We start from the raw sequence: 7,823 nt of genomic DNA on the forward strand, positions 1-7,823 counted from the left end.
AGAACCTTTTCTCTTGTGAGTTGGGAATTAACACTTAAGGTCAGCTTCCAACTCAGCACTCTGATTACTCAGTGTCAGCTTATACAATTTATATCCTGAGTAATTTAAGCAAACATCACATATATATATATTGAGAGAAAGGGTTAGAAATTACTCAGCAAGATTTATCTTGGTTCGGCCTCACCGCCTACGTCCAGTCCCTAGAGTCCTTCCGGGCTTTTTCAATCCAATACTGAGCTCTTTAAAGGTAGAGCACAAACCGTTTACAAGGAAGTTGAATATGCAAGAGTACCTTCCTCTATTCGTCTACTCAACTCCTACTGAGCGCTATGAACACTCAGATTTTTCTCTATCGCTGAGTACTAAAACCGAGTACTCAGCACCACTCTCTCAATCTTTTACAATTGATACAAATCTGTTATTTCTAGATGAAGAACACTTTAGATGAAAACAAATTCAATCTAGCTTTTACATAGAGATAGAAATTTGGTGTAAGATCTTTTTCTTGTTTGAATGTGCTTTGTATGTATGCTCTTTTTCTTGTTGTATTTTCGGCAAAGGATACAAGTGAAGCACTTTTCCTTTTATAGTGAATTCCTGGTGTGGCAATCATTTGAATCTGGAAGTATCCGTTGAATTCAAACGGCTCCTTGCGTCATTCACTGGTCAGCATACAGATGTAGCAGGCCAATCCTGTCGTCTGAAATTAGCAGGCGTCAGGCTTGTCTTCTTTCGCCAGGTTCGTCTTTTAGCGCCAGTTTCATCTTTTAGCTAACGGCCAGTTGACCCATGCGTCTCGAAACTGTCTCCGTGCGTAATTCCAAAGCTTTTGTTATTGGTGCAGACAGTTGTCGGATCTTGTCTTTTAGCAAACGGATCATTCGCGCTGTCCTAACGAGCACTCAGCTTGAACTTATAGACGTTGCTTTTGTTCTTTGTCTCTAGTGAGGCTGAGTCATATTCTACGCAGCTTCTTCAGTCAGCTTCGTCTTCAAGCTTTAGTTTAGAGGAAGGCTTCTCTCCTTTGATGCTGAGTTGTGTTCCACTCAGCTTCTGTGGTCAGCTTCATCTTTCTTGTTAGTTCTAAAGATGACTTTTCTTCTATTATGCTGAGCTTTTCTCTACTTAGCTTCTGTGCCTTATGCTGACTTCATTTTGCCGTACTTTTTATTTCTGTTCACTTATAATTATACTCAACATTGAACAAACATATTAGTACAATTAAATCAAAGCACTTAAATTTAATTTCCCCTTAATCATGGATTAACTTTAAATAATTTTGTCAAATCAAAATCATGTGGAAAGGTGTTTCAACAAACTCCCCCATTTTGATGTTGGCAAAAATATTTAATTTTGGAACTCAGCATTAAATTTCCCCATGATTGAATCACTTTTCATTCTTCTAAAATTACTCCCCCGTAAGGGTTGCATCTGTTGACTTAAATTGACTCTAAACCTTCTAAGATTTAATCGAGTAAAAATAAGACATGCTTATACTGACTTAGTTCAATTCTAGATCTTCCAAGATAGGTCAGCTTTCAGAAGATTGTCAATACTTGGAACATATAGTTATTACTCAGTGTGGCACGTATGTATCAGAGTTATTGTATGGGTATGTTGAGTATGTTTTACTTGTATTTCCTTATGTTCATAAGATTTTTACTTGGTTCAATGTTCAGATTAAGTATGACAGATCAGCATAGAGTTATAATAGGTAAGCATCGCATATAGATAAGTCAGTTTGGATAAAAATAAGATGCTAATATAGATAGTCAGCATAACACAAATAGAACATGCCAAAAGTTACAAGTCTAGGACTATTCCTAATCTATCTTTTCATGTTGACTTGAAGTTTGCCTTTGCCTTTGGCAGATCTTGGTTGCTGACTTGGATTTCTTGGGTCAGCAGAAGATGGACCAAAGTTCTGTTGAGTTATCTCCTTTTGTCTCTGCTGAGTTTCATCAGCGCGTTCTTTCTCCCCCGTTTTGCCAGCATCGGGATTAAAAGGAGGACGAAAGAAGATTCCCTATTGAGCAGCACGAGATAATTTGGATGAGTACAGTCGAAGTTGATTCGTACTTTCCCGAAGACTGTCGAAGACTGCCATGCCATCGGCCATAGTGGAAGCGGGAATCTTAATGTTGGCACTAAGCATGCTTAAGAGATACTCTTGAGATTTCCCGATCCAAGTGATAGAGTCGGTCAGTTTGGCATAGGATTGATGATACATCTTGAGCAGGGCAGTGTCATAATTTTGACGTTGAACTTTGGTATGCCGAACCTGCTTAAGGGTAGATTGAGTACACTGCAGAATCTCATTAGTCTTCACGAGGTTAGTGTCCATTTCCTGTTTATTCAGGTTGAGGAGGCGAACAGCTTCACTAATCTGTTCAATGGAACACTAGGAGGAGGAGGAGATAAGCTCACGAGTTCCGATCAGCTCAGAGGTCAGCTGGGAGAAGTGTTGATTTACCTCAGCAGAGGTTGCATATGTTGAGTTCACAGCTGATAAGGTATTGAGTTGACCTTGGATAGAGTTCATATGGTGCACCATCATCAGCTGGAGTTCGGCCAGCTTCACTATTGATTCTTGCTTGGGTTGTTGAGATTGAAAGGATGTCATGACACTCAGTAAGTCCTTGAGACCCTTGATTTCAGTTAAAAGTTGAATGACATAAGAGAGTTGTGTTGGCTCAACCTTAACGGACCCAACAACATTGTCATTGTTTTGATGAATATCCTGAAGTAAGGCTTGAGCTGAGTCGATGATTCTTCGGCCAGACTCAATAGCATGCAAGTAAATATAGGATTCATCACGTTGAGGTTCAGAGGCCGGAATATGAGTAGCACCGGATGGAGGAGGTGTTTGGTGCTGTCCAGAAACAGAGGTGCCAGTGTGGTCAGTGGCTGGACTTTTATTCAGGTCAGCATGAGGAGCTGACCGGTTATCATTCTGCGTTGAAGGATTTGGAAGAGGTGGATCAGCAGAGATATTGACCTACTCAGTATCAGTCTGAAGCTGAGTATTGACAGAAGGTTGGGGTAGTTCAGAGCTGACTGGAGCAGGATTTTCCTTTGCTAACTCTTTGTCTTGAGCAGCAGGAACTTCGAGCACTTGCTCGGCAGAAATTGGACCTTGAGGAGCTTTGGGATCGGCTTGTTCCTCAGCTTGAGAAACAGATGCTTGTTTTTCCTTGAGTTATTCAGGAGTTGGCTCAGTGATGGTGGAGAAGAATTGAAACTGGAGTGTGGTGAGGTTAGTGATTGGTTCCCTTAGGGGAGAATCATCTAGAAGGTCAATGACTAGAGATTTTTGAGCCTTTCGTTTGAGTCGTTTGCCTGTGCTATTCTTATTTGTTGGAGGAGAGGGATCAGCAGCAATGGAGTCAAGGGACTCAGAGGCTGAGTTAATACCAAGGTCGGCATCAAGGCCTTCTACCACATTGTCTTTCACTGGTGACTTTGCACTATGCTCATCTTGGTCAGTTTCAACTTGTTCACTTTGCTCAGCAGCAACATTCACATTCGGCTCAGCATCAACTGTTTTAGTTTGCTCAGCAGCAACTGTCTCACTTCGCTCAACAGAGCCTATCTTATTAGCATGAAACTGACCTCCAATATCACCCAGTTCTTCGTCTTGGTCAGTAGGAGTTTTCTCAAGATCAATCTCTTGACTTCTCACAAAGTGTGAGTCTTCGGAAATTACAAAGTTAAGAGGAGGTGCATCAATTGGCTTTAACCCAGAATTTTTCTTCTTCTTTTGCAGAGGTTACTAAGGGGTTTCTTCACTTTCTTCCTCAGGCTCAACTTGCATTTTCTCCGCTGACTTAGGTTCACCTTGAGTTTGCTCATGAGCAGCTTTCTTCCCACTAGATATTATTCTCAGCTTCCTCGGAGCTGTGTTGACATCCCTTGCGGATTGGTCAGCTTTGCGCTTCTTATCTTGCCTTGTTCGGTCAGCGGGTTCAACCATTACCTTCTTTCCTTTCTTGGTTGCAGCTTCAACCATATTATCCACTTCTTCATTTTCTTCTGTACCTTTGCCTTTCTTTGATTTAATGGGTTGATCATAGGCTAACCCAAATAGTAGTGCTGCTGTGATTTCTGTTCCCCAAGTCTCAACTTCTTCGACCGTGCTTACTTGATGGTCTTGAAGAATTTTCGTGATGAGGGAGCTCAGCTTGAGTTTCTCGGTGCTCCGTTGGAATGCGCCGATAAGAAATAAAGGCATATTGAATGGTTGATAGGTCAGCATATGCCAAATGAAGCATTGCTCAAAGTTTGAGGCTGATGAGGAGGAGTTGACCTTTGGGAATAGGAAGTTGGTCAGGATGTAATGAGCCATTTTCTGAGGCTGACCCATACACGTGTTGGCTATTTCTCCTTTGTGGTCCTTCGGCTTACAAAACTCAACAGGGTAGTTGATAACTTGTGGAAAAATCCTTGATCGGAGCACTTCCCTGTGAGGCGCCGTTGGGATCGGCCGGGGACACTCCGATGCCAAAGTCAGTAATATTTCTGAGAATAAATTGTAAGCACAAAAATAGAGAATCAGTAAGTGTACCTTTGATCTTAGCAAGCTGGGGTATTTATATAGGTTTCTGTAACCTTCAGCATTAATGGGGAAGCAGGTGAAGAGTCATGTCATTACTCATCTTTGATTGCTATCAATTCTCCATTAATCCCAGCATTTAGCATTGAAACCCTCAGAGTTGAGGTATTCGAACAGTCAAGCCTTTATTCCCCTTTAATGGCTATTAATTGCCATTTAATTATATTTATTCCCATTCATGGATGGTAATAAAGGCGCCTTTTCGTATTCTTTGATCCGTCAAGGCGTATGTACGCTCTCCTTGAGAGCTATGGCGGGTCTCCACTACTCGCTCTCATCGGGCGTATCTCGTTATGGCATATCTCACCATGGTCCACGTGATGTGGCATAATGCTAGAAACTCCTTCCTTTTCTTCATTATTTATATATTCACCCCTGCATTAATCCTGCAATATTGTCATTAATTCCATATTAATCATGAATAAATATCTCTTTTAGAAGGAATAATGGTTTGCCATTATTTATATTAATTTTCCCTTATTCCTTATTCAAGAATAATTTGGGTTGTTTGTTAAGCCCAAAATATACCTAAAATATCATCAATAATTACATCGATATTGCTACGAATTTATGCTATTTATAACTGTTTAGAAAGCTTTTACTCTCGAATATGTTTCTTTCTTGTAAGGTACATAAATATTTGGTAAAATCCAAATAGGAATGAAAAGAGCTCGAAAACAGAAGAAAAAACCCTACAAAAGGAGTCGAAGACGACATAAATTAATAACGCCAAATCGAGGACGTGAACGAAAGCAGAAGAACCAAAACCGTTCCTTGCCGCGACCGCGGCCCCCAAATTCACGGTCGCGACACACGTTCCCCAGCTTTTCCGTCCTTCGTTTGAAGACCAATGGATGCTCCCCCATTCTCGGTAGAGAATTTATTATTCTCGGTACGAGCAGGAGTTTTTAGGGGCATAGTTGCACACTTTCATTTTCGACGAAACGCGATCCTTCGGGTGGATAAAGACGTCCTTTCGCAACGGACACGATCCTTCACAATGGACACGACCCTTCAATCAAGACTCTTCAACATCTATAAATAAAGAGTTGATGGAGAGTTGAAGATATGTAGAAGAAAGAGATTAGTATAGAATTTATGCAGAAATTCCGAATCAAGTGATTCAGAAGTTAGACTTCGATTCTGTTCAAAAGCAATATGTTGTACACACATTGTTTATTCAATAATAACAAGTTTAGTAGCGTTTAGACATTATTCCAGTTTAGTTTTCATTTTGGTAGTAGACCGACCCAGTCTCTATTACGAAGATTCAACGAGAAGATTGAGTAGAGGATCCGCCCCTGAGCCTGACAAACTCTAACGAAACCCAAGGAAAGGATTGACAACCCGTTCACTTGCAAGTCGGCGAATGTTTCCATACTCCATGTTCTCTGTAAACTTGTATCAATTTATATTTCATCTAATAAAGTCTGTTCTATTCGATAGATTTTTATGCAGCACTTATGGTAACCAATCCACTAAAGTGACTGCTGGTGTTTTCATTAAAACGTATTTAATCCAAAATCTTTACAAGGAAACTTTGTTGAACACTTAGGCAAATTATTATCTCGAAAGAGTTTTAATTTGATTAAAGGCAACTATCCCGAAAGGGTTTTGTCATGTTCAAAGCCAATTAATTAGAGGTTCCGTCATTTATTTCTTCTTTATAATTCGTACAAAGTTTAAAGTTGTTTTCTTTGCTTAATGCAAATAAATACATTTGTTTACTTTTCTAAAAAGTACTAAACGTTCCTATCTTGCAAATTCATTCTTAAATCAGAGTATTTTCTAACATTTTCATAATCTAATCTAATTCTCATTCTAGCAATTTCAAAACCAAAACCGATTAAACGATTTTTCCATATTATAAACCTAAAAGTAAATTTAACCGATTGTAAATAAGTTTTGTTCAAAAAACGTTCCCTGTGGGATCGATATCTTTTATTACTACAAGCGTATACCGTGCACTTGCGGAAATCGCTCAACAAGTTTTTGGCGCCGTTGCCGGGGAACGCCAAAATTTTTGATAAAATTTTAAATTTTTCGTGTTTTATTACGAATCTAGGTTTATTCATACTTATTTAAACTTTTATATTTTATTTATTTTCAATTACTAACATATTTATTTTTCAAATTCTGTTTTGTAGGTAGTTTCGGGTCGTACGAAATTTCAAGTTCATGCGCAGTTCTCGAAGTTCAGGCACGTCACCAGATCCTATTGACCCAGAAATTGAAAGAACTCTTAAAAAGAACAAGAAAGAAAAGAAAAAGAAAAACAAAACCCCAATAAAAACTAGAATTACCGAGCCAGAAGTTATGGCCACACTTATGGATTACGCTAGGCCAGGAGTGGCCGGTGTAACAAACAGTATAGTTAGACCCCAAATTAATGCAAATCAATTTGAAATTAAGCATGCGTTGCTTAATATGTTGCAAAATAACGTAACATTTTACGGGTTACCTAACGAAAATCCTAATACCCATTTGACAAATTTTTTAGAAATTTGTGACACTTTTAAAATTACTGATGTAACTGCAGAAGCAATCAAACTTCGCCTTTTTCCTTTTACTTTAAGGATCGAGCCAAAGAATGGTTAACTTTTATGCCAGCCGCATCAATTGAGACTTGGGAGCAATTAGCCCAAGCATTTTTATCAAAAAAATTTCCTTTAGCAAAAACCGCAAAAGTCATTAAAGAGTTAACATCTTTTTCTCAAAATGATAATGAAACTCTTTATGAGGCTTGGGAACGTTTTAAAGAACTTCAACGTTTATGCCCACACCACCAATTGCCCGCCGAACTTTTAATGCAAACATTTTATAATGGATTAAATCCTACGACTAGAGGTTCATTGGACGCTATGTCTGGAGGGTTATTCATGAAGAAAACATCTATCCAAGCAAGAGAACTTTTGGAGGAAATGGCAATCAACAGCAGTATGTGGCCCGCGGAACGTGGACACGTACCATTAGCGAAACCATCATCCTCAACTACTTCATCAGTTAAAGGTATAGTGAATCTTGATCCAGTAGCGATGCTGCAAGCCCAATTTTCTGCCTTATTGCACAAAATTGATAGGTTTATGGCACCGTGTGATTCTAATGGTAAGCCAATCCAAACGGATGTGGACTACGAAGGTATGAGCGAAATTGAACAGGTAAATTTTGTCCAAGGGCAAAACCAATATAATAACCCTTATTCCAATACATA

At 39.3% G+C, this 7,823-nt stretch overlaps 1 non-coding gene across 1 annotated transcript; it reads right to left on the reverse strand.

The window, feature by feature from the left end:
• Positions 1-7,296: 7,296 nt before the first annotated feature.
• LOC136221093 (small nucleolar RNA R71) lies at positions 7,297-7,403 on the reverse strand. The gene has a single exon (XR_010684883.1). It is a non-coding gene; the product is annotated as a small nucleolar RNA R71 (small nucleolar RNA).
• Positions 7,404-7,823: the final 420 nt, after the last annotated feature.

Source organism: Euphorbia lathyris, chromosome 2 (genome assembly GCF_963576675.1).
Source record: "Euphorbia lathyris chromosome 2, ddEupLath1.1, whole genome shotgun sequence".
NCBI lineage: Eukaryota > Viridiplantae > Streptophyta > Magnoliopsida > Malpighiales > Euphorbiaceae > Euphorbia > Euphorbia lathyris.